At 37.4% G+C, this 24442-nt stretch overlaps 1 long non-coding RNA gene across 1 annotated transcript in view; it reads left to right on the forward strand.

Moving 5' to 3' along the window:
- Positions 1-3209: 3209 nt before the first annotated feature.
- LOC103879818 overlaps positions 3210-24442 on the forward strand; it is a 79842-nt gene continuing 58609 nt past the window's right edge. The window contains exon 1 of the long non-coding RNA XR_640592.4: positions 3210-3613. This is a non-coding gene — a long non-coding RNA (uncharacterized LOC103879818). The remainder of the gene's footprint in view (positions 3614-24442) is intronic.

Genomic DNA, 24442 nt, shown 5'->3' on the forward strand with positions numbered 1-24442 from the left:
ACACGGATTTCCTTAGTATAGTGTGGGAGGAAAACAACTCTTTACATGGTGACAGCTTTCCCACTGTTTCCTCTGAGCCTAGAAAGACAGTACCTTTTTAATAAGATGATTTCCTGCATTCTTTTCTCCAACTCTAGGATAACTTCGAAACACTTTTACTTCCTCCTTTTCTTTGCAGCCTAACATCCGAGGTTTTGCTTTGATATTTTAGTTCAGTTAATTCCAAAATATTCTGAAAATGTACTTTCCATATGTCTTTTTTCATGTCAGAATTCCTTATTTGGCATTTATATTAACTCCTAAACAGGATATCATCACCCCTTTCCATGCATTTCACCCCCCAGCCCAGGAAGGACCCCTCGATGTTTCCTTTCTTGGTGATTCCAGGTTTCCGTTCTGAGTTTTTGATATTTGGATAGAGTCTTTCCTTAGGTATTTTCTCAGTTGGAGTTTCGTGTGTGACAGAAGCACCAGCTCTCCCCTATCTTCACATGGCCTCCACCCTGCAACAGATGAATTATAAGGCACAGGGCCTTGATGGTGCAGCTCCCTTGGTGCCTGCTCCACATTCATCTGCCATCTTCTGGCACAATCCCTTTCTTTAAGCTCCTGTCCAGAGTCTTCAGCTTCTTGTCTTCGGTCTCTAATGGTTGAGCTCCTGTGAGTAGCTATTTTCTCTTTGCTGCCTACAGAGGCCAAGTGACTGGATACAAAGGTGGGGTCTCATGAATGGACCCACCACTCGTGTCGCAGTTGTCAGGGTTTCAGTTCCCTGCCAGGGCACCAGGAGGCAATCACCGAACGACCCAAGAGGGAGAAAGGACACTATCCAACTGCTCATGCCTCCTTAACTCAGCCAGGGCCAGGACTAACACGCGAATAAGCTTTCTCTCCATCCAGTTTTAGGCACACACGAACGAGTGCTGTGAGTTGCACTCAGACAACCATTACTTCATTGGAGACAGATTCCTGGCACTTTCCCTTCTTCACTAAAATATCATTTAGAAGGGAAAACAGGCTTTGTCTGTTTTGTTCACTGCATTATCCTCACACTGAGAAGAGTAGCTGGAGTAAGTTAATGAATGAATGGATGCACTTTAGAAGTAACATTAAACAATATGCCGGCCCGAGTTTTGAAAAGTGATTTCTCATGGTAGCTTTCCAAACATTATATGCTCATTTATAACAATAAGGTAATTTTTTTCATGTTTAAATGGTATGCAAAAAACTTATTTACTTACCAGGGATAATACTTAACAGTATCAATTTGTCATCTTCATCTTTTTTTTTCCAATGAAGGAGAAACGATAAAACAAGCATATGGTGTATAGTAAGAGGGCTGAAACCTATCAAGAGAAATTTTACTAAGAGCCTCTCAAAAAAGTGATTCCCCTCCAAGATATGCAGATGTACTGTTGAAGACTATGTTCCCAGGGGAGAAAGGTGTCTTTCCTCGGTGTGAATTTATGGCTGCAAAGTTTGGCTTGTTCCTGTGAGGATGTTTGTGATGTGACTTACAGGATATCAGCAGTCAAGGGACCAAAGTCCAATTGTCATTTTACTGCAGAAGCAAAGTTAAATTGTCATCTTCATATAAGACTGGAAGAAGGTCTAAATAAGATGGACCCAGTCTGGACAAGTGATATCTACATGTGGTGATATTAAATATGACACAATGAGGACTTGGAGCAATGCTGACACTCAAAGGCATTTCCTTCCTTTTATTGTTAAATTTAGAATGAGAAAATAGAAGACAATACTTTTACCCTGTTAACCATAGGCTTATGAATTGTCCATTGTGTTCTGAACAACTATTCTAAAAGTAGGCTCATATATGAAGGTCTGCAAATGGAGGACAAAAGAATCAACTTCTACTATTAATCTATGTGGGGCAAGATATATCTTGAATTTTAAGAAATGAGGTCTTGGACTCAAGCAATAGGCTGACATTATAATGCAACTCATTTCTCCCACTGGGTTCACCTTCTCTCTGGTCTTATTTTTGGGGAGTCTGGATGTACTCCAGTTTTTGCCCAATGAGGAAAAGCGTATTGTCCTGTATACAAGTGGGTTGGGTGCTAGATAACAGTAACTGCTGCTCCTCATAAAGATAACTGCACCTGAGTTCATGTGCATCCATCAGGTAATGTAGCCCTTCTTACTTAACCCCTGTTTGTAACTTGCATTCTCGTATCATTGCGCTTTTAGCAAAGTTACATAACACATTAAAACCTGATCTCAACTGTGCTCTGGGGAATGAATGAGAAGGCATGGATGGAGAGAAGACAGTCATATTCTCCTGATTTTTCTCTCAGCTCTCTGGCAGTTCCTTCTCCATCCTCTTTACCGGGTCCTTGTCATCTCCCTTGCTTTACACAAGTTACGCTCAAGAACTTCTCATTTTATCTGCATTCCCTTCCTTTCTTGGTAATCTCACAGAGTCTCATGCCTTTAAATGCAGTCTTCTCAATTTCTATGGATGGTAAGTCCAGTCTTAAAATTGCAGCAAAAATATTGAAATCAAACATAATCTTTCCCTCCTTTCAAGTTATTTATCTGATCTATTGGTAAATTCTATTGGTTTTAACCTTCAAACTGTATTATATTATTATGCAGTCACTCCTCACTACCTTCACTGTTGTCAATGGGGTTTATATAACCATCTTCTCTTGCTTTATTAGTCCAGTAGTTTCTCTGTTTTGCCTTTGCTCTCTTCTTTATATTCTCATAGAAAAGGTAGGTTGATCTTTTAAGGTAAAACCACACAAATATCACTTCTCTGATGAAAATGGTTCCATCTCATCTAGATAAAAGCCAAAGTCCCCCATGGCTGGCAAAGCCTTGTGTAATCTGGATCCCAATTTATCTGACCTCATTTTTTTCTACTCATTCCCAGCTCATTTTGCTCCAACCACACACACTTCTTTGCTATTCCTTGAACATAACACATGTGCTTTGGACACAGAGCCTTTGTACACGGGTTTTCCATCCAGCTACCAAGATATTTTATGTGCCTCGCTCCCCATCTTTCTAAAGGATTTTACTTAAATCTCATCTCTGTGTGGTTCCCCTTGGTCACCTTGTTTGAATTTGGAACTTCTCTTAATCCCAACCCTCCCTATTATCTTTCCTTCTTTTAAATTTTCTCTTTATTACTTGTTGCTGGGTGAGATAATACCTGTTTTTACCTGTTTTACTTAGTTTTTTTTTTTTTTTTTTATTGTCATCTCTCACACCTACCCCAAAGGTGAACTCCAGAAAATAATGAATTTATTTCTGTTTTCTTCTCTGTTGCAGCCCCAGGGTTTCGAACAGTACAATACCATAGTAGGAGATGAATAAGTATTTGCAAATTTAATAAATGAATGAGTGAGTGAAACAATCAACCAACTGACCAATCAATTTTCTCTCAGATTATGGTGTTGGGCAGATGAGCCCTCTGGCAAGAATTCTGGTTTGAGAATTAATAGACCTGTAAGGTAAATAGTCTAAGTCAAATGATAAGAAAATAGCAAGAGCAAAGTAATGAAAATGGATGTCATGTGACGAACACCTAGGGACTCCAGAAATAATGGCGTCAAAGATGCATCCTCAAAAGAGAGCTCAAGCCCCTGTAAGTACAGATGGTACTCATAAGATAGCAAAATTTCATTTGGACATTAATATGACATCCTTTGTAAACATAGGATGGTGAAAACTGTGGTCACTTAGTGCTTACTTTTATATTTGTGTGCATGTTTAAGTATATTTGTATATGCCAAAATATGAGTGTACATGGGTATTTGTTGAATGTCAAAACATTAATAATGATCATATACCATATCTGGGGGTAAAATTATAAGCATATTTTACTCTTTTTAGTTTAAAATTTTTGCTATAGCTTGCATAATTTACTTTTGATGATTCAGCATACACAGTGTGAAATTATGTGTTTGTTACCTAAGTTTTAATCAGGAAATTAGGGTGTTTGAATTTAGGATGGTTCTAATCAGGAGGAACATAACTTCTGAAGGGGCCGTTCTGAGCAGTTTATTTGACGTAGTTCCATCCACCATCCCACTTTGCTAATAACATGACAAATGTCGAAGCAGGATTTTTGTTGTTGAAATGATGACCTATTACTTAGCATGATGAATTTTATAAACGGGCTCTTTTTGGTGACATTAAGAAAATTTTACATACAGAGTTGGGTAAAAATATTTTGAAGGCAATTCCACCTATGCATGGATGGAAACTAAAGTGTCTATGTCCAACCCATGAGAGTAATGCTACAGGCTGAATCCCTAAATGGTCCCAATGCCAGCCAAGTAATCTTGGGGATTCTGACTGCTTGATCCTACCTAGCCTTTAAGGCACACACATCTTTTCTCTGGATTTGGGTATTTGCTCTAACTGAACAATTAATGTGATCTGGTGACTAGAAAAGTTAAAAAGACAAAAACCTGGAACTTTCTCCAGTTTACAGAATGGGCTATAAGACTACCTTTTATGCCAAATTGATAATAAATACTTAGTTAGCAAATCCCTGTTTGACTGGCAGAATTGTGTTTCTGTGTGGCATTGCTTATAATTTGGTAGGTGGAGGAGTAGTTAGCATTCCTCCATTGCAGACTTCTTCAGCAAATACCAACCTCTACCCAAAGGAATCTAAGTCAGTTCTGGCTTAAGGCTGATAGTAACAAACACCAGGTTTAGAAAGGAAGTGATACATAAAGTTGTCATGCTAGCCATTCACTCTCAATATAAAATAAAATTAACTTGCTGCAAGAAATTATTCAGGTAGCTTTTTAAAGATATCTGTAGTACAGATGAGGGAGGAGGCCTTTGAGTGGCTTTTCTTTGCCCGTGCTGATGATATTGTAGCACATCAATTCTCCTGCATGATTTGGAGATTGAAGCATATGAAAAGTATAAAAAGAATGCATTTGATTAAAGATATTAAAAATCATGTTATGTCTTAAATTCAATTTCTTACTTGCTATTTCTCAGAGAACATTATATCATTTGCCTTTAATTTCAGCAGAAAACCTGATGCAAAATATAACCCACAATTACTGTGTATCTATTTATCCAAAGACAGACATGGAACTGTTTCTGCTCTGAGGCTTTCTCATTGTGCTTTGATTTGTATCCCTCTTTAACACATCATGAAACTGGAAACATGAGTACTGTGAGCTGCATCTTTATAAGTTAGGCTCTGGATCAGTCCCTTCAATAGAAGTAAAATGGTAATCTATATCCACTCCAACTTCAGAAGAATTGATTATTAGCTCCAATGTTTCCTTTTGCATTCAGCAAATACTTTACTTATTCTTTTGTCTACTTTATATATTGATCATCACTTTTTTATGTAAATGAATGTTTCTATGTTCTCATTCTTCTTTTATTGCCTCTCTCTTGGGTAATTTGATGTGATAGATACTTGATTAAAATCATGTTTCTACTCATATTATTTACATCTCATCATTCATAAGTATAGTTTATGTGGTGGAAGGAAATTATTTCCTTTGATGACAATCATATATAAAATTAATACTACTTTACTTTTGAAGAATAATGCAATGCATTATCTAATAATTATATTAAGTGAACAAAGCAATTCTAAATGTGTTGGTTTATATTTTTATTGAGCATAATTGAAAACTAAATATATATATTTAAGGTATACAACACGACAATTTGATATTCATATTTAAGATGAAATGATTATCACAATAATTAATAAATACATATATCACCTCATGTAGTTACTACTTTTTTATGGTGAGAACATACAGTCAGCAAATTTCAGGTACCCAATTGAGTATTATTAACTATAGTCACCATGCTATGCATTCAAGCCCCAAAATTCACCCCGTTTCATTCATAACTAAGTTGGAAGACTTGTCAATAAAAGTACTTTTGAAATGTGAAATGTAACGTCATCTTTATAACATGCTTTATATATAAAACACTTAAAAACTAGCAGGGTATGTACTAACCTTTTATGCAGAAGAAATTGTCACTTTATGGTTGGTACTTTTTAGATTTTGTCCTGTTTATCTAATGATCCAAGTTTTTCAGCCTCTTCTAAGTCTCAGATGGTAGAACTTACACCAAGGCCACAGCTCCTACCCAGCCTCTGCTGGATCCAATGTCACCACAATGAAGGGTAGCTGGACCATGATTAGGTACCCTGCTGAGATCCTATCTCACTATTAAAGTCTTACACATTTTGTATTATTTACTTTTCCGCTTGAACTCTATATTCTTATAAAAAATTCTATGGCCTCAGTTTTCTCTATCTCTGAAATTTGAGATGTTTTATTAGATAATATTTAGGTGTCATTCAAACACTGGCATCCATTCATTCCTTGGTTATCACACATTTATTAAATATAGATTATGTGCATACTTCACACCATGATGAGCACCAAGGATTCACAAAGACATTTTCCACAATTATATTTTAAAGATTTCCAAACTGGTTGGGAATGTAGGACATATAAGAAAAAAGGATAACAGTTTACATTATCATGCAATATTGCTGATGCGAGTGGGGCAGATGATCTGTTTTATAGACTTTCACTTATCTTCAGATATTGGGATTACTTAAGAAGATTTTGGAAAGAGAGGAAGTTTCATTTGAACCATAAAGAAACCATATACACTAGCCATAAATAAGACTTAAAGTTGTCATGGAGATCTTGAAAACTAAGGATTTGGCTTAATGTGCATATCCTGTAAGTGATATTTTTAGTGATTATGCTATGTATTAAATATTGTAACACAGATATAAATGGTGTCAGTGTTTTACCACATTGAGTGAAGTGTAGAAACCTTATTTTCATTTAGGTCCCCTTAGGTAAGGGTAAAGGTCCCCCCTTTTAAACATCATCAGTATCAGATAGTGTTATAATTTTTGTTGCTAACATCACAACTCATTTAGAAAGCTCATAAGGAGGATCGTCTATTGTATTTACATATATTTCTCCTATTTCTGTTGTTTTTTGCTTAACAAATGATATGGTTTGGCTGTGTCCCTACCCTAATCTCATCTTGAGTTGTATTAAATAGTTCCCTTAATCACCATGTGTCGTGGGAGGGACCCAGTGGGAGGTAATTGAATCATGGGGGCAGTTCCTCCCATGCTGTTCTAGTGATAGTAGTGACTTCTTATGAGATCGGATGGTTTTTTAAGGGGCTCCCCCTTTCTCTTGGCACTCATTTCTCTCTCTTGCCACCATGTGAAAAAGGATATTTTTGCTTCCCATTCTGCATGATTGTAAGTTTCCTGAGGCATCCCCAGCCCTGTGGAACTGAGAGTCAATTAAACCTCTTTCCTTTATAAATTACCCAGTCTTAGGTATTTCTTCATAGCATTGTGAGAGCAGACTAATACAGTAAATTGGTACCATAAAGAGTGGGGTGCTCCTATAATGATACACAAAAATGTGAAAGCAACTTTGGAACTGGGTATCAGGCAGAGGTTGAACAGCTGGGAGGGCTCAGAAGAAGACAGGAAAATGTGGGAAAGTTTGGAACTTCCCAGAAGGCAGGAAGTTCTCAGAAGACAGGAATATGTGGTAAAGTTTGGAACTTCTTAGAGATTTGTTGAATGGCTTTGACCAAAATGCTGATAGTGATATGGACAATGAACTCCAGGCTGACATGATCTCAGAAGGAGATGAGGAACTGGAACAAAGGTGACTCTTGTTATCCTTTAGCAAAGAGACTGGCAGCATTTTTTCCCTGCCGTAAAGATCTGTGGAACTTTGAACTTGAGATAGATAATTTAGGCTATCTGGTGAAAGAAATTTCTAAGCAGCAAAGTGTTCAAGAGGTGACAGAGGGTAAAAGTTTGGAAAATTTGCAGCCTGACCATGTAATAGAAAAGAAAAAACCCATTTTCTGGGGAGAAATTCAAGCCTGCTGCAGAAATTTGCATAAGTAATGAGAAACAGAATGTTAATCACCAAGACAACGGGGAAAATGTCTCCAGGCCATGTCAGAGATCTTAATGGCAGCCCTTTCCATCATCGACCCAGAGATCTAGGAGGGAAAAATGGTTTTGTGGGTAGGGTCCAGTACTTCCCTGCTCTGTGCAGCCTTGGGACTTGGTGTCTTGCATCCTCACCACTCCAGCTGTGGCTAAGAGGGGCCAAGGTGCAGCTCAGGCTGTTGCTTCAGAGGGTGCAAGCCCTAAGCTTTGGTGACTTACACATGATATTGGGCCTGTGGGTACACAGAAGTCAAGAATTGGGGTTTGGGAACCTCCACCTAGATTTCAGGGTATGTATGGAAACACCTGGATGTCCAGGCAGAAGTTTGATGCAGGGGTGGGGCCCTCAGAGGGAACCTCTGCTAGGGTAGTGCAGAAAGGAAATGTGAACTTGGAACCCACACACAGAGTCCCCACTGGGGCACTGCCCAGTGGAGCTGTGAGAAAAGATCCACCATCCTTCAGACCCCAGAATTGTAGATCCACCAACATCTTGCACTGTATGCCTGGAAAAACCACAGACGCTCAACACCAGCCTGTGAAAATAACTGGGTGGGAGGGGGCTATACCCTGCAAAACCACAGGGGCAGAGCTTCCCAAGTCTGTGGGAGCCCACCTTTTGCATCAGCATGACCTGGATGTGAGACATGGAGTCAATGGAGATAATTTTGGAGCTTTAAGATTTAATTACTGCCTTGTTAGATTTCGGACTTTCATGGGACCTGTAGATTCATTGTTTTGGCTCATAGGCAGAAGGGACTTGCCTTGTCTCAGATGAGACTTTGGACTTGGACTTTTGGGTTAATGCTGAAATGAGTTAAGACTTTGGGGGACTGTTGGAAGAACATGATTGTGTTTTTGAAATGTGAGGACATGAGATTTGGGAGGGGCAACGGGTGAAGTGATATGGTTTGGCTGTCCCCACTCAAGTATCATCTTGAATTGTAGTTCCCATAATTCCCATTTGTTGTGAGAGTGACCCAGTGAGAGGTAATTGAATCACGGGTGTGGTTCCCCCATGCAATTCTCATAATAGTGAATGAGTTATCACAAGATCTTTTTTTTTTTTTTTTTTTAATTGAGATGGAGTCTTACTCTGTCTCCCAGACTAGAGTGCAGTGGCATGATCTCAGCTCACTGCAACCTCAGCCTCCCGGGTTCAAGCGATTCTCCTGCCTCAGCCTCTGGAGTAGGTGGGACTACAGGTGCCAGCTAGCATGCCTGGTAAATTTTTGCATTTTTAGTAGAGATGGGGTTTCACCATATTGGCCAGGCTGGTCTCAAACTCTTGACTTTGTGATCCGCCCACCTTAGCCTCTCAAGATCTGATGGTTTTATAAGGGGCCTTCCCCTTTGCTCAGTACTCGTTTCTCTCTCCTGTCACCATGTGAAGAAGGATGTGTTTGCTTTCCCTTCTGCCATAATTGTATGTTTCCTGAGGCCTCACCAGCCCTGGGGAACTGTGAGTCAATTAAACCTCTTTCACCCAGTCTTGGGAAGTTCTTCATAGCAGCATGAGAATGGACTAATACGAAAAAGCTCCAAGTTTCTTTATTTTATCACATCTTTTCTTTTTACACAAAGTCCTTTAGCCATTCTTTAAGGGTCAGTCTATTAGCCTTTTGTTTTGTTTTTGTTTTCTTTCATCAGAGAAAATGTTTGTTTCCCTTCATTCATTTGGATAGTTTCACTGGATATAGAGTTTGTAGTTGACAGGTCTTTTGGCACTTGAAAATTGTTTTGCTACATTATCTGGTGCATGGTTTCAGATAATTTCTGCTGTTATTCAAAATTGCGTTTCTCTATAGGTAATATGTGCTTCCCTTTGGCTGCTTTCTAGATGTTTTCTTTATCATTTGTTTTTAGATGTTCACTTATAATGAGTCTTGACATGGATTTCTTTGGGTTTATTCTATAGAGAGTTTGATTAGCTTCTTGAATCTGTGTGTGTATGACTTTTGCTAAATTTGGGAAGTTTCCAGACTTATTTGTTTGAATACTCTAAGCCCACTCACTTTATCCTCTGCTGCTGAGAGTCTAATGCATGTATGTGGACTTTTTGTTGTTGTCCCACCTGAGGTTCTGTTAATTTTTTTCTACTCTATTTGTTCTATTGTTCAGATTGAGTGAAGTCTATTGATTTGTCCTCAAGTTCAATGATTATATTCTCTGTTATTTCCATTCTGCTATTTGAGCCTATTTAGTGAGTCTGCATTTTTAAAAATTTCTATTTTTTTTTCATTTCTACAATTTCAATTTTATTCTTCTTTTGTAACTTCATTTTCTTTGCTAAAATTTTCTATTTTGAAAATTTATTTCAAAAGAATTTGTGATTACTTGCTGAATTATATTTAGGATGATTGCTTTATAATCCTCAATAGACAATTTGAGCATCTGAGTAACTTTGGTGTTAATATCAGTTTATTATCTTTTAAAATTTATCTTGTAATTCTCCTGGTTCCTTGTATAATAGGTGATTTTCATATGTATTCTGCAAATTTTGGCTCTTATAATCTGGATTCTATCTATCTATCTATCTATCTATCTATCTATCTATCTATCTATCTTCTCAGCAGTCATTCACTTGTTTAGGTTTAGCACACAGGCCCTGGCCTGTTTTTGTTGGCTGTAGTCCTAATGGCAATTAATTTTCAGACTTTGTCATGTTGTTTTTGTCTGCTTGCTTTATCTTGTGCCACAGGGGCTCCCACTGGTCCATGCTAGTGATGCTTGAGGTGGCAGCCAAAGCAGATTTTCTCAGTCTGGGATGCCTGTTGCCTTTAAGTGGGGGAAAGGAGTCTCTGGCCCACAGGGAAAAATCGTATTTCCCAGTACAGGTGCTTTTTGACTAGAAGGACCCTTCTGCCTGTGGAGTATAAAGTAAACTTCCCAGGCATGGACTTGTCATTAGAGAATTTCCTTTGCTGGTGACCCTGGCTTCCCTGTGTCTCTTAGCATGGGAAGGGAGTCTCAGGCCTAGTGGAGGAAAGGGAAGGAGAACATTGTCTTGAGTGACTATTGATCACTTTTGCCAGAGGAACTGGGTTTGCCTGGCATTGTTCGCAGGATTCCTACTCAATCCTGTGGAAGGATGGGCACACCTGGGCTGCCTTCTGTTGCTAGGTTGAGGTTCTGTGATTTGGGTCTCTTTTTTCTGTTGGGTGGGACAACATAAAGTGCCCTGCTGCTATATCATTTCTCCAATCCTGAGTTTCCAACTAGTTTGCCTTTGTCTTTCCAACTTTTGTAGTTCCATTTTTGCTGTTTTGTGCTTACTTCAGGGTTTCTTTTTTGTGCTTAGTGGAGAAGAGCAGTGAGAGACAAGTTTACATTACCTTGTACATGTCAGAGGTTCTCCTTGCTCAAATGTGGACTTCTAAAACAAATCCTTTTAAGAAAGAAATGCAAGGCTTAACCAATGTGCTGAGAAAGACAATTTTAGTGAGGCAATTGGTGTTTCTCTTATGCTTCCTCCTTTCAGGATCTTCTGGGTCTTGCCTGCTCTTCTTTCTCATTCTCACTCTCTCTCGTCTCTTTTTATTCCCTCTTGGATTCAAAACCAAGTGTGAAAGTTTTGTAAGGCCAAAAATAAGTGGTGCTTTTAGAAGAAAATTTTCGTCTTTCCTTTTCGTTATTGCTCTTGCTGTTTTACATTATTTTGTTTCTCAGGTAGTTGTAATTTCTGAATGTTATATGTTTTCCATACTATCCAGGATTCAGAATCTGGGAATAGTATAATAAGTTAGTTATTGACATATGTAATTTTTGGCATTGTTATTCACAACTTATAACTATATAGATCCAAGAGCTTTCAGTGTATTTGGAGTTATTTTTGAATGTCCTAATTGCTGTCCTTTGAAAACATCAATAAATATCACAGTATTAAAAGTGGTAAAATATGAATATGAAAACTTTCATACTTTATTGAAATATGAAAATGAAATATGAAAACTTTATTGTAAAAATTATTGTATTCTCTATGATAGAAATTGAAAGTAAAATTACTGATTTTTATCGCATTTTATTACAATTGAATTTTAAACAAATTAGAATTAGACAAACTCTTCAAACTCATATGTTTTCAGGACTCAGCTAAATTTGTAGACTATTATTTCAGTATTAAAGATTGGTCAGGTTAAATTTCACATATTCCCACCTTGAGCAGTGTGATTATTGGTCATTCTTTAAGGCCCTGGGAATCAAAGGTGTAGAAATATAACTTGGAAGTTATTTATATATTGCCTATTAGTTATTAATAACATGAGTCAACATCTATTTAGCTATCTTTCCATGTTCTTTATTTAGCATCTGATATTTTTTGCTCTATGTCCCCACCCAAATCACATATGTAGCTCCCATAATTCCCATGTATTGTGGGAGGGACCTGGTGAGAGATGATTGAATTATGGGGGTGGGTCTTTCCTGTGCAGCTCTCATGATAGTGAATAGGTCTCCTGGGATCTGTTGGTTTTAAAAATGGGAGTTGCCCTGCACAGGCTCTGTTTTTGCTTGCTGTCATCCACATAAGATGTAACTTGCTCTTCCTTGCCTTCTGCCTTGATTGTGAGGCCTCCACAGCCATGTGGAACTTTAAGTCCAATAAACCTCTTTCTTTTGTAAATTGCCCAATCTTGGGTATGTCTTTTTCAGCAGTGTGAAAACAAACTCATACAGTAAATTGGTACCAGTAGTGGGGTGCTACTGAAAAGATATCTGAAAATGTGGAAGCGGTATTAAAACTGGTAATAGACAGAGGTTGGAATAGTTTGGAGGCCTCAGAAGAAGACAGGAAAATGTGGGAAAGTTTGGAACTTCCTAGAGACTTGTTGAATGGCTTTAACAAAAATACTGATAGTGATATGGACAATAAGGTCCAGGCTGAGGTGGTCTCAGATGGAGATGAGGAACTTGGGAACTGGAGCAAAGGTGACTTGTTATGTTTTAGCAAGGAGACTGGTGACATTTTGCCCCTGCCCTAGAGATTTGTAAGACTCTGAACTTGAGAGAGATGATTTAGGGTATCTGGCAGAAGAAATGTTTGAGCAGCAAAGCATTCAAGAGGTGATTTTGGTGCTGTTAAAGGCATTTAGTTTTATAAGGGAAGCAGAGCATAAAGGGTTGAAAAATTTGCAGCCTGACAATGCAGTAGAAAACAAAATCCCATTTTCTGAGGAGAAATTCAAGCCGGCTGTAGAAATTTGCGTAAATAACAAGGAGCTGAATGTTAATCCCCAAGGCAGTGGGGAAAATGTCTCCAGGGCATGTCAGAGGTCTTCACAGCACCCTCTCCCATCATAGGCCCAGAGGCCTAGGAGAAAATGTTTTCATGGGCTGGGCCCAGGGTTCCCATGCTGTGTGGAGCCTAGGGACTTGTGCCCTGCATCCAGCCTCTCTAGTTGTGGCTGAAAGGGGCCAACGTAGAGCTTCAGCCACAACTCCAGAGGTTGCAAACACCAAGCCTTAGCAGCTTCCACATGGTGTTGAGCCTGCAAGGGCACAAACGTGAATAATTGGAATTTGGGAACCTCCACCCAGATTTCAGAAGTTGTATGGAAATGCCTGGATGCCCAGGCAGAAGTTTGCTGCAGGAGTGGGGCCCTCGTTGGAGAACCTCTGCTAGGGCTGTGTGGATGGGAAATGTGGAGTCAGAGACCCAGCATGGAGTTCCTCTGGAGTACTGCCAAGTGGAGCTGTGAGAGGAGGGCCAACTCCTTCAGACACCAGAATGGTAGATCCACCGAGAGCTCACACCATGCACCTGGAAAAGCCACAGACACTCAATGCCAGCCCATGAAGACAGTTAAGAGGGAGGCTGTACGCTGAAAAACCATGGTGGCAAAGCTGCCCAAGACCATGGGAACTCACCTCTTATATCAGCATGACCTGGATGTGAGACATGGAGTCAATGGAGATCATTTTGGAGCTTTAATATTTGGCTGCCCTGTTGGATTTTAGACTTGCATGGGGGCTGTAGCCCCTTTGTTTTGGCCTATTTCTCCCATTTGGAATGGCTGTATTTACCCAATTCCTGTACCCTCATTGTATGTAGGAAGTAACTAACTTGCTTTTGATTGTGTGGGCTCATGGATGGAAGGGTCTTGTCTTGTCTCGATGAGATTTTGGACTGTGGACTTTTGAGTTAATGCTGAAATGAGTTGAGACTTTGGGGGATTGTTGGGAAGGCATGATTGGTTTTAAAATGTTAATATATGAGAGTTGGCAGGGGCCAGGAGTGGAATGATATGATTTGACTCTGTGTTCCCACCCAAATCTCATCTTTTAGCTCCCATAATTCCCACATGCTGTGGGAGGGAGCCAGTAAGTGATGACTGAATTATGGAGGCGGGTCTTTTCTGTGCTGTTCTTTTGATAGTGAATGGGTCTCATGAGATCTGATGGTTTTAAAAACAGAAGTTGCACTGCACAAGCTCTTTTTCTTCCTTGCTGCCATCCACATAAGATGTGACTTTCTCCCACTTGCCTTCTGCCATGATTGTGAGGCATCCCCAGCCATGTGGAACTGTAAGTCCTATAAACCTTTTTTTTTTTTTTTTTTTTTAATTGCCCAGTCTTGGGTATGTCTTTATCAACAATGTAAAAAACTAATACAGCATCATAATAAACACTGCATCCACATGTCAAATGGATGTATATATTATATTGGTCATGGTTAAAATGGATTTATTTTTTTCAGTTTGAGGGATTGTCAAATTTTATTTTCTTCAAAGTTTGAGGTGTTTTATTTTAGTTTTTATACTTATCCAAAAAATAGTCTCAACTTGACTTAATTTGGACTTATTATCTTCTTATATGTGTTTTACATTTAGAATTTTTAGATTATTGTAACATGTAAGGCAAATACAAGCCTGACTCAGACCAAATAATTAGAGTCTATGGTTCTTCTATAATATTTAAATTTTTACATGTTCCAAATTAAAATCAACACTATACATGGAACGTGTGTTATTTCACTTATTTATAATTTTAACTTTTATTTTAGATTTTGAGGGTACATGTGGATGTTTGTTACTTGAGTATATTGTGTGATGCTGAAGTTTGGGATATGAATGATCCCATTAACTAAGTAGTGAGCGTAGTATCCAAGAGTTAGTGTTTCAGCCCTTGCTCCCCTCCCAGCTGTAGTAGTTCCCAGTGTCTATTGTTGCCACCTTTATGTCCATGAGTACCCAATATTTCACTTCCACTTTAAAGTGAGAATATGTGGTATTTGATTTTCTGTTTCTGCATTAATTTGCTAAGGACAGTGTCACCCAGCTGTATTCATGTTGCTGCAAAGGACATGATTTCATTCTTTTTTATGGCCATGTAGTATTCCATAGTGTACATGTACCACATTTTCTTTCATCCAATCCATCACTGATGGGCACCTAGATTGATTCCATGTCTTCGCTATTGTGAATAGTGTTGTGATGAACATATAAGTATATGTACCTTTTTGGTAGAACAATTTATTTTCTTTTGTATATATATCCAGTAATAGGATTACAACTAGGTCTACTATTAGACCTCATAGATATTAGACCTTTGTCAGATACATAGTTTACGAATATTTTTTCCCAATCTGTAGGTTGTCTGTTTACTCTATTGATAACTTATTTTGCTGTGTAGAAGTTCTTTAGTTTAATTAGGTCCCCCTTGCCAATTTTTGTTTTATTTGCAATTGCTTTTGAGGACGTCGTCATAAATTGTTTCCCAAGGTCAGTGTCCAGAATGGTGTTTCCCAGGTTTTCTTCTAGAATTCCTATAGATTTGGAGTTTTTACATTAAAATCTTTAATCCATCTTGAGTTAATTTTTTAATATGGTGAAAGCAAGGAGTCCAGTTTCATTCTTCTGCGTATAGCTAGCCAGTTATCCTGGCATCAATTATTGAATAGGGAATCCTTTCTCCACCATTGCTTTTGTCAACTTTGTCAAAGATTAGATGGCTATAAGTGTGCAGCTTTATTTCTGGGTTCTCTATTCTGTTCCATTGGTCTATGTGTCTATTTTTGTACCAGTACCATGCTGTTTTGGTTACTGTAGCCTTATAGTATAGTTTCAAGTCAGGTAATATGATACTTCCAGCTGTGTTCTTTTTGCTTACGATTACTTTGACTATTTAGGCTGTTTTTTGGTTTCATGTGATTTTTAGGATACGTTTTTCTAATTCTGTAAAATATGACTTTCATAGTTCGGTAGACATAGCATTGAATCTGTAGATTGCTTTGGGCAGTATGGCCATTTTGACAATATTGACCCTTCTAATCTAGGAGTGTGGAACAATTTTCAATTTGTTTGTGTCATCTCTGATTTCATTCACCAGTGTTTTGTAACTCTCACTGTAGAGATTTTTCACTTTCTTGGTTGGATACATTCCTAAGTATTGTGTGTGTGTGTGTGTGTGTGTGTGTGTGTGTGTGTGTGTGTGTAGCTATTATAAATGGGATTGTGTTCTTGGCTTGGCTCTTAACTTGAAGGTTTTGGTGTATAGAAATGCTACTGATTTTTGTACATTTATTTTGTAACCTGAAACCTTACCAAAGATGTTCATCAGTTCTGGGAGCCTTTTGGCAGACTCTAAGATTTTCTAGGTATAGAATCATATTGTCAGCAAAGAGAGGTGGTTTGATTTCAATACTTCCTATTTGTATGCCTTTTGTTTCTTTCTTTTGCCTGATTGCTCTGGCTAGGACCCCCTATTTGGGATTTTTAATGCAATCACCCTGCTATGCATTTGAAGTGGTGTGAGTTGGAAGAATTATAGAATTCTTCACCGTGGGGTGGGTGTTCTAATTCCTGACTAAGCATCAGGAGGCATACTTATCTTTCCTGGAGAAAGGATGACAGATTTTGTAATCATAGTATAATATTTCTGTGAGAGTTCCTAATTATTTAATGCCAGTTCTAGAGCAAAGACCACTTCTGGCTAATGCTCTCAATTGGGAATCAGGAATAGTTGCCCTAACCCTCAGGATCTCTAATATGAAAGGGCTTTCTAATGCTAGAAAGAATGATGTTAAAGCCTCAATTAATAATTTAAAATATCATCTTTTTGTAAAGACTTTCACAAAGGAAATGTTTTACCTCGAAAATTGTCTCCTATGACTGAATTGATTTTGCCAGTTTGTTATAGACTGTCCATTACAATGACTATAACTCTCACAATTCCTTATTGTGGGACTAGAATGTGTATAACTATAACTGGGGAAAATGTCCTATGGTTTCTTTTCCTGCCATGTTCCTCCCCATTTTTAATCTTTCCTCATCATTGTCATTATTATCATCATTCTCTTCATCAAACTACCATGTATTGACAAATTATTTGTGTCAGGCACATTTAATAGTATGTAAGATGAGATGTCCATTGATGGAAAATATCATACATTATTTACATGTACTATAAAAGTTTATCTGTAGATAATTTAGGAATATGTTAAAATATTAACCTCAAAAATTATCTTGATTTAGAATAAAGCAGAATTTTACTAGATACTCCATTATGCTTTTCTAGCTTTATAATTCTCACTGACTTGATATTATAATTTGGAGATGTAAAGATATCAATTGATAAATTAATAAACAATAAATAAATCACATGTGTAGTACCACTGTCTGACTCTCCATTAAGTGAATTGCATGAATTATATCAATTAAACTTTTAAACAAATCTATGAAGTTCCAAACAATTATTATCCCTGTTGTTCAAAGGCAGATATATGATTCTTAGATAATTTAAATAATTTTTTTTCTGATTACATAGCTAGTATGTGGCAAAGCTGGAATTGAAATTCATGTCTGTGGAAGAGAAATTTAGCAGATGTAGAATGTTTTATTTTAGTTAATTTTTAATTACTGCTATAGAAATTAATTTGAGTCTGAATGTTAATGGTCAGTAATATTGGCCCCTCTGTTGAGGTCATTTGATTCTTTTTGAATGATTACGCCCAGGTAGTACACTTTTCAGAGGAAGACCATAGAGGTAAAGTGCCATTCTCATCAGATCACATCAAAAGCATATATGGTCAATGTACTATACTATGTGTTTGTGAATATTTATTTTACGCTTGTGTTATAATAATACTTTATTTTGTTGATCATATTGTTTCAGCTTTGGTCTTTGCAAGGTCTTTCAATTGGCTCCTATGTTCCTTTCACATACCCTATCACTGTGGGCTTTGTTTTAGTCCTCTCTTATTTCTGCCATTATAAGATGCTACACACTCATCTTTTATATTTTCTGCCCTGGTCTTGGAGTCAACAATTTCTTCAAAGAGCCTAGTTTCTTTTACTGGAGAATAGTATTAGAAACAAAGATTTGTGCCCTAGGTATGCTAGTTGATACTGGGTATTGTTGCTTCTAGGTCCTCTCAGCTGAGAAAGCAAGGAGATATATGTGTTTATAGTAACCCATGAATATATACATATCTATAGATATTTCTCAACTTAATCCTTTGTGTCTATATTGTGTCCTAAATAGGAGTGTATACTTAAGCTTCAAATCTAATCCATTACTACATGAATAATTTTATCCTCCTCTCTTCTTTGTCCGTGACCCCTGACTCCAACAGTGAGAAATCCATTTATGTATTTTTTTTCAATTTCAGTATATAGTCATTCCTCAGTATTTGTGGAGATTCATTCCAGGACCTTCTACAGATAGGAAAGTCTGCTGATGCTCAAGTCCCTGCTATAAAATGGCATAATATTGCATATACCCTGTATACATCCTCTCATTTATTTAACTCATCTCTAGTTTACTTATAATGCCTAATATAATGTAGATGCTATGCAAATAGTTTTTATACTGTATCATTTAGGGAATAATTATGAGACAAAGTCTATACATGTTCAATACAGGTATAGTCTTATTCAAATATTTTTGATCTGCATTTAGTTCAACTTACGAATGCAAAACCTACAGGTAAAAAGGACCAACTGTATTTGCATTGTGGTTTTAGAACTGTTAATCCAGACCCTTCTTGAAAACAACTTTATCAAGTAGAATATAGTGCTTATGTATAATTCCTTTTGCTTTAGTCTTACAGACTCATTTCCAAAGTTACTTAGGTCAGTACCTTTTTCCTTGACTGCCTTCAGTAAGGTTGTGAACTGAAGGGGGTCACGGAAAAAGGTGCTGACCTAAGTCAAAAGGTTGTGATTTTCAAAAACACGTTTACATTGTTTTGACACATTCTTTATTCCATTGTGGAGCACCCCAACTTCCTAATATTAAAAAAGTATACATTAAGGTTTATTCTTTGTGCTGTAAAGTTCTGTGGATTTTAACAAAAAGTTAATGTCCCATATTCAACATGAAAATATATTCTGCTGCATTATCAACGTGGGCTGGGCATGGTGGCTTACACCTGTAATCCCAGCACTTTGGCAGGCTGAGGCAGGTGGATAACCTGAGGTCAGGGGTTTGAGACCAGCCTGGCTAACATGGTGAAACCCTGTCTCTAATAAAAATACAAAAATTAGCTATATCTATATATAGATATAGACAGAGAACTAGAGAGAATGAGAGGGAGAGCACGCGCACACACACACACACACACACACACATATATATAATGTTAATGGTCAGTAATATTGGCCCCTCTGTTGAGGTCATTTGATTCTTTTGGAATGATTACGCTAAGGTAGTATACTTTTCAGAGGAAGACCATAGAGGTAAAGTGCCATTCTCATCAGATCACATCAAAAGCATATATGATCAATATGATATGCTATGTGTTTGTGAATATTTATTTTATGCTTGTGTTATAATAATACTTTATTTTGTTGATCATATTGTTTCAGCTTTGGTCTTTGCAAGCTCTTTCAGTTGGTTCCTGTGTTCCTTTCACATACCTTATCACTGTGGGCTTTGTTTATATATATGTGTGTGTGTGTGTGTGTGTGTGTGTGTGTGTGCGCGCTTCACTTATTCCAATTCAATTTTATTCCTCCAAACACCTGGAAACCTCTAATCTTTGCTTATATCTACAGTTTTGCATTGACTAGAGCATCATACCATTGTAGTCATATAGTATGTAGCTTTTTCATGGCTTGATGGCTTATTGTTAAAATTTCTGAAAAATAATCCACTGCATGGATATAATATCATGTTTGTTTTTTTTTAACCTATTTAAGGTCATATTGGTTGACTGCAGTTTTATGAATAGGCTACTATAAACATTCTCATGCAGACTTTTATGTGGATATTAGTTTTAAAATCATTTGGATAAATGCCAAGCTGAGCAATTGCTGGTTTCTTTGGTAAATCTATGTTTAGTTTTATAAGTCTTTCAAAGTGCTGTGCCAGTGTGCATTCACATCAGCAATATTTCGGAGTAACTGCCTCTTTGCAGCCTTGCCAGCAATTTGGTATTATCAGTTTTTTGTGGATTTTATCTATTCTAATAGGTATGTAGTTTTATCTCATTGATGTTTTAACTTGAAATTTCCTACCGGCAAATGATGTTGAGCACCTTATTAGATGCTATATATCTTCTTTGGTGAAATGTCTGCTCAGAGATGCCAATTTTTAAAAACAGATTATTTTCTTATTGTTGAGTTGTATCTTTTAAAGAAACATTTTTAGCTTTTAAGGTTGAAATTATTTCAGGCTTACATAAAATTTCAAAATGACGCCACAGTTACCCGATTTGATTATTATTGTATGCCTGCATCAAAGCATCGCACATACCCCATAAATATATACACACCTGTTTTGCACCTGTGATTTTAGAAAACCCAAAAAAGTATAAAGATTTGTGATGTAAATTTTATCCAGATTCACAAAACATTAACATATTACAAAAACATCATTTGATAAAATGCTATTAGCTGAGCTATAGAACTTACTCAAATTTTGCCCATTGTCAGTAATGATCTTTTTCTGGACCATGATCAAAACTAGGATTGTATCTTGCATTTAGTTTTTATGGCTTCTTGGTGTTCTTTAATCTGGAACAATTCCTCACCCTTTGTCTTTTAAGTCCTTGGGAGTTTTGAAGAGTACTGGCCCAGTTATTTGATAGAATGTTCATGATTTTTGTTTGTTTGATGTTTTCCTGTGCTTAAATTCATGTCGCACATTTTTGACAAGAATATCACAAAGTGATGATATATCCCTCTCAGTGCATTATATCAGGAGACATATGACATTGATTTGTCCAATTAATAGTGGTACTAACTTTGATCACTTGGTTAAGGTGTTACCTGCCTAGTCTACTCCAAATTTATCTTCTCTCTTTGTAATTATTAAGTGTCTCTTATACGGAGATTCTTTGGGATCATATAAATATCTTGTATCTCATCAGATTACCTTACTAACTGACTTCAGTGTTCTTGATTATTCTTGTCTGAAACAATCATTACTGTGACTGTTCCCAAATGGTGATTTTTTTTTCAATTTTGATCATTCCTTTTATATTTGCTAATTAGATTTTTTCTTACATGACAGACTTGTCTTTTCTCCTGCATTTATTGATTGCTTATTATTTATTTACACTAGTATGTTCTCCTGGATTCTTTTCTATACTATAGGATATTATTCATTACTATTATTGTTTTGCCCAAATTGACACAGATTGAAAGTTCTTTCAGGTAAGCTGCTTTGCCCTTTTTCATACCCTAAGGTTGCCATAGTTTGGCTAATAGCAATCAGTTAGACAATACATTCTAATATAAAAGGAAACATAGACAAAGTAAGTAACCTTTATACAATTTAAATTTTATGTATTCATGTGATTACATGTCATTGTGACTCATGGCTGAGTTTGAGAAATGCAAGGATGGTTCATGTGGCTGGAGTATACAGTGAGGAGGAAAGTTAAGGTTGACCTGTGAGCTAAGGCTCTATAAGAGCATGTGGTAGGTAATGTTACAGCTGTTGGTCTTTGTCCAAGAGCAATAAAGAGAAATTGCAGAATTTATAGTTAGAGGGAGGTGATATGTGATCCTATTCACATTCTAAAAACAGCCCTCTAGTTACAGTGTAGAAAAGAGCAAGCAGGGGAAATAAGAGGGGATGCAACGTGCTAAAATTCAGAGATGAGAAGCAAGGCAGCAATGAAAGTATAGGAAGCAGGGGCTGATCTATCTGGAGTGAATGCCTGTGCTCATAAACAGTACACCTCAGAAATCCTGGCTTCTATCTGAAGATTGTGTGCATTTAGTGCTTAATTGAAGGGCAGTTGGAATTTCTGGTACTCCTTTTAAAAAGCAACAATTAAGAGGTAAAAGTGGAGCATTCCATACTTTTCAGGCTATTGACTGAATTATTCTGGTCCACCTTGACTGCGAAATTGCCTTCGCAGAAATTGTAGCAGTGAGAGAAATCTAACCTAATTGACTCCATCTTCTAACCTCACAAACTACCTACCTTTGTCAACTTTAAAACAAAACGATAACAGTCCCTTCCCAAAACTAACCCCTCCTTGCTCAGGGACAAAAACCACCTTTGTAAAACTAATGAAACCCCACAAGATTAATATTATGAGAGGGTTCTAAATTCTGCTAAGGTGTAGGTGTAAACAGTAACCAACCATTGTTCCCCAGCTTGCCTTTCTATAATCATTTACTGCACCAGAGGTCACAAGATTTGTAACTACCCCAAATCTCCCTAGATAACATCCCTATTGTCAAAACTTAAGATTGGTCTTTGAGCTATTTTTCAGACTTTTGCGTTCTCGTGAACAACTGACTCCACTCAGACCCCTGACTTATACCAAGGACAGAATTCAAATGGTCCCGGTCCTGTGAATCCTATCCAGAACTGACACAGTGCAAGAAGACAGCTTCAATGCCTGTGATTTTATCCCCAGCCCAACCAATCAGCATTCCCAATTCCCTAGCCTCCTGCCCCCCAAATTATTATTGAAAAGTCCTACCCTTCCTATTTTCAGGGAGGCTGATTTGAGTACTTACTTCTGTCCTTCTGCTTGGCTAGTACTACAATTAATAAACTTTTTCTCCACTGCAGTACTGTTGTCTCAGTGAACTGGTTTTATCTGTGCAGCAGGCCAGACAAACCCACCAGGCAATTACAACTAGATATTGCAATCAGCTGGAGAGCTTTCCAATTTCCTGACCCTGGGCTGTACACCCTAGAAGTCAATGTGATTGTGATACAGAGAAGATATTCCTATTGTATGAAGTGCCCCAGCAGATTCCATTGTACAGTCACAACTGACAACCACTGTTCTAGTCCTTTTGATTTCTTCTATGTAAGTCAGCACATGGGCCAATCCTTAAATTATATCTTAAGATGAATGTGAAATTTTCCTAAAGATGAAACTTCTAGATTAAAACATATTTGGTGTCAGTTGGGCATGTTGGCTCATGCCTGTAATCCCATCACTTTGGAAGGACAGGGCAGGCGGATTACTTGAGGCCAGGAGTTCGAATCCAGCCTGGCAAACATGGCAAAACCCCATCTGTACCAAAATTACAAAAATTAGCCAGGTGTGGTGGCGCATGCCTGTAATCCCAGCTAAACAGGAGGCTGAGGCATGAGAATCACTTGAACTCAGGAGGCTGAGGCTGCAGTGAGCCGAGATCTCATTACTATACTCCAGTCTGGGTGACAGAGTGAGACTCTGGCCTAAAAAAATACATACACACACACACACACATATATGTATATATATACACACATATATATAGTCTTTCAAACGATGTAGATTTCTGTATAAAAAATATAGGGAGATTAGCACACACAGAAATGTGGGAAGATGACTTAATTTAAATACACTCTGGTTTATTTAACATCTCCTTTTGGTGGTCATGAAAATATCCTCTTACAGCGCCATGAGACACAATAAAGAAATGAGGCGTCTGTGCTTGGCATGAGAGTTGTTCCAGTTATTTTCCCTTTTCCTAAATCAGATTTCTCAGGAGAACACCTCTTGAAGCAATCAGCACAAGTATTCACAGCCCGTCTCTTTCAGAGAACTAATTATGTATCATTGTAAGTTCTGTAGCCATCTTTCCTTCTTTTTGGCGCTCTAAACTACTGGTGCAAAATGTCCTTTTCTCAGTGAGATGGAAAAGAACATGCTATCCAGTTTCCTTTCTGCTGCAGGGCTAATAATGAGAAAATATTATGTCTGTCTTTGGCAAGTACATATCCTAGGAGAAATCTAAAGAGTTATTTCAACTAGCATCTCATTATGAACAAAAAACCTTTAATATTTCAACTTGTTGAAAATATTTGTTTTGTTGTTGTTGTTGTTTGGAAGTTCAAATTTTTTGTGTGTGATCTTTGGTTCCAAGAATAATCCTTTGGGCTTTAGCAACGATCAGTGTCTTCTTTAAATAAAATATATTTTATGTTTGATCTGATGGACAGAGATAGTTGCTATCATTCTTTACATGGAAAAAAATAATTTTTTTGAAGGCCATAGCTATTTCAAGGGCCCAGTTTCTTAAATTGTTTTTTACCACCTAGTTTCTTTGAAAGGTTACCTTT

This window comes from Papio anubis, chromosome 19 (assembly GCF_008728515.1).
Source record: "Papio anubis isolate 15944 chromosome 19, Panubis1.0, whole genome shotgun sequence".
In the NCBI taxonomy this organism is placed as follows: domain Eukaryota; kingdom Metazoa; phylum Chordata; class Mammalia; order Primates; family Cercopithecidae; genus Papio; species Papio anubis.